The sequence below is a fragment of the Pteropus vampyrus genome, unplaced genomic scaffold, assembly GCF_000151845.1.
Source record: "Pteropus vampyrus isolate Shadow unplaced genomic scaffold, Pvam_2.0 Scaffold215, whole genome shotgun sequence".
NCBI classification, from domain to species: domain Eukaryota; kingdom Metazoa; phylum Chordata; class Mammalia; order Chiroptera; family Pteropodidae; genus Pteropus; species Pteropus vampyrus.
Window position 1 is genome coordinate 477653 of NW_011888996.1, and position 3908 is coordinate 481560.

General features: G+C 39.6%; 1 pseudogene; it reads left to right on the forward strand.

Moving 5' to 3' along the window:
* Nucleotides 1-1215: 1215 nt before the first annotated feature.
* LOC105300594 overlaps nt 1216-3908 on the forward strand; it is a 3304-nt pseudogene continuing 611 nt past the window's right edge.

The following is a 3908-nucleotide window of genomic DNA, read 5'->3' on the forward strand; positions in this document are numbered from 1 at the left end:
GTCTGAGTACATAAAATAACACATTTTCACTGAGGGGAAGAATGACAGGCTCCATGTACTTTGCAAGAACTAAATTCACCTCTGCCTAGCAGTATGGGGATATGATCCTCCATTCACATCCAAATATATGAGTGCCACTTGATACCTTTATGTTGTTCCCTTTTGCCAAGCAGAAAAATGGCACTTGTTGATTTTGTAACCTCGGATAAAAATTAACTACAGTATGTTTCCAGGTTCAGCTTAATTCTGACCAGTTATCATTTCCTCTGCCTAGGAGCTGGTATAGAAATAGGTATTAAGTCTCTGCTGCTTTGTGTTATGGCTAATGCACAAGAGGGATGCTTTTCCAGAACCAAAGAGCCTAGTTACACCACTCAGGATGAAGAAAGACTGCAGGGGACCAACTGGTTTTCATTTGGACCACAATTAAGAGAGGTTCACTTGCTCTAATGCTTTTAAAATCAACTCTGCTCCAAAGAACTTGGGTTATATATTTGCCATCTTGCAGAGAGACTCAGCATTTGAGATTCAAGCCAAATGCTTTTTAGCCCACTTATAAAAGACATTGCTGCCCTGGGCCCTGCCGGCAAAGGGCTGACTGGGCTGGCAGCCAGTTCTGAGACTGACCATGATAGCGCATGCCATTTAATACACAGGGAAGAATGGTGACATGGTTTAGATTATGAGCAATGCTAAGCATTTACTGAATACCTTTCACATGGCCCAGGCACGATTTTCTTAGCCAACTTTCTCTCATTATTAAACAGTAAAATTTCACATTTTAAAAGGCACAATCACATGTTATTTTGCTATTGAAAAAGCTGATGGATAGCATATTGCTCCTTTGGATTCAAGATGAAAAAATCAAGCCCTGGGAGAAAATGTAACAAAATTATAAAGACTGTAAATGAGAAGATTAGGAGTGACTAATTTGGTGACTTTAGGTTTCATGAGGAAAGAAGACTGTTTTCTTATTTTGTTTTTAATTTCGTGTTTTTCTATTTTCTATCTACTGTTAAGCACAATGTCTGGCACATAGTAGGCACTCATTAGATATTTATTGAATGAATGAATGAATGAGTAAATGAATAAACTAAAACTTTTTAAGAGAAAGAACTGACTAAAGATTGAAATAGCTTTTTTTTTTTTTTTTTTGCAGTGGGTTTGCTGCCAGAACACAGCTGTCATGAAAACCAACACTATATATCAGCCAAAATGGGAAAGGAAAAGCCTTATGCCAATGTTATTGTCATTGGACATGTAGATTCTGGCAAGTATACCACAATTGGCCATCTGATATACAAATGTGATGAGATTGACAAAATAACCATCAAAAAAATTGAGAAGGAGGCTGCTGATATGGGGAAGGGCTCCTTTATGCCTGGATCTTGGATAAACTGAAAGTTGAATGTGAGTGTGGTATATCGTTATTGATACCTCCCTGTGGAAATTCAAGGCTAACAAATATTATAAGACCATCACTGATGCCCAAGGATACAGAAACTTTATCAGAAACTTGATTACAGGCACATCTCGAGCTGCCTGTACCGTCCTGATTGTTGTTGCTGATGTTGTTGAATTTGAAGCAGGTATCTCCAAGAATGAGCAGACCTGTGAGCAAGTCTTTCTGACTTACACACTGTGTATGAAACAACTAATTGTTGGCATTAACAAGGTGGATTCCACTGAGCTGCCTTACAGCCAAAAAAGGTACGAGGAAATTGTTAAGGAAGTCAGCACCTAAAGAAAATTGACTACAATCTGGACAAAGTAGCACTTGTGCCAATTTCTGGTTGGAATAGTGACAATGTGCTGGAGCCAAATACTAACATGCTTTGGTTCAAAGGATAGAAAGTCACCTATAAAGATGGCAATGTTAGCTGATCCATGTTGCTTGAAGCTCTGGATTGCATCCTGCCACCAACTCATCCAACTGACAAGCTTTTGAGTCTGCCACTCCAGGATGTCTACAAAATTGGTGGTATTGGTACTGTCCAATTGGCTGAGTGGAGACTGGTGCTTTCAAACCCAGCATGGTGGTCACTTTCTCTCTAGTCAATGTAACAACTGAGGTAATGTCTGTTGAAAGTTACTGTGAAACTTTGAGTGAAGCTCTTCCTAGGGCAATGTAGGCTTCAATGTCAAGAACATGTCTGGCTGCACAAAACTCGTGGCACGGGCAAGGTGGGGCAGGGTGAGTAAAGGGTTGGTGCCGGGGTGGAGTGGGAGGGAGGCAGTTGGGTGTGGCACCCATTGGCTCCAGACAAATAAACATGGAAGCCATCTTCCACAAGAGACAAGAAGGCTCACTTTGTGCTCAACATTGCTTGAATAATCTGTTGGCAAGGAGACTATTTCATCCCTGTAGAACTATTGCACATTGACTAGATAAAGAAGAGAGGATGAGAATGGCAGAAGGAGGAATTACTCATGAGGACTATTACACATTTTTATAGCAGCCTTCTGGAAATATGGATGACAGTGTTTTTTTCTCTATTCGAGTTATAAATAATGCCTTGAAAATTTGGGGCGTAGAACTAATCCTATTCAACAGTCCAGAGTATCAGAGGTTTGGTATTGATTCCATAAATGAAAAATCATTTATATCAATTATAAAGAACCCTAGTTTACAGTTAGAAAATTCAGAAAACAGTGGTGTAACTTCAAGTCTCTCTTGACAGGTCCAGAATTAATAACAAACACATACCTTGCAGCTTTCTTGAATCAATTATAACAGGAAGTTGTTCTATATTTGTTGTTAAGGGTGATCTGCCAGATTGTGAAGCTGACCAACTCCTGCAGATGGTCAGGGGTCCAACAGATGCATCTACCAAAACTTATTGGAGAAGAATTAGCACAACTAAAAGAACAGAGAGTCCAGAAAACATATCTGGAATGAGTCTTAGAAGAAAATGATGGGTCAGGAATATTAGACAAAGATGAAGAGGATTTGCAGCAGGCTGTAGCACTAAATCACCAACAAATTGACATAAAAGATGAAGAAGAAGATCTCCATAGGGCTATTCAGCTCAGTATACAAGGTAGTTGCAGAAATATAAAGATATTCCACAGACATCAGGTACACATCTTCAGAAGATCTATGGAAGGGAAGAGAAGCCTACTTTGAACGGCAGCATCAGAAGCAATGGCAGCTGCAGGAGGATCCACCAGTACAGCTTTTACACCCATGTGAAAGACCAACCACAAGTTCAGGAGCACTTGGCAATAATCTAAGTGATGCTAAGAAGACATGGTTCAGGCAGCTGTGATCGTGTCTTTAGAAACTCTTAGAAATAATTTCAAAACAGAAGAAAAATTAATACTTTTTATAAATCACTTAGATATTCATACTTTTCAACACTGTTCTGTGTGATTACAGCATAGGATCTGCTTTGGTAATATGTCAAAGAGAACAACAGAGGAAGTAAAACTTTTAGGTGGTTTGCAAACAAAAAGATGAGAAAGTAGAAAAATGTGTCAGGTGTAGGACTAAATAATGATCCTACAAATACTAGCCAAAGAGGCATTCAGCAATTAAAAAAAATTAAAAAAAAAATAAGAAGAATGTGTCTGTCAAAGATGTCTGTCATGGCAATGTGGCTGGTGACAGCAAAAATGACCCACTAATAGAAGCAGCTGGCTTCACTGCTCAGGTGATTATCTTGAATCAACCAGGCCAAATCAGTGTCACATATGCACCTGTGCTGGATTGTCACACAGTTCACGCTTGCAAATTTGCTGAGCTGAAGGAGAAGATTGATCATTGTTCTGCGAAAAAGCTGGAAGATGGCCCAAAGTTTTGGATGCTGCATAGTTGATAGGGTTCTTGGCAGGCCCATGTGTGTTGAGAGCTCCTCTGATTATCCTCCTCTGGGTTATTTTGCTGTTTGTGACATGAGACAGACAGT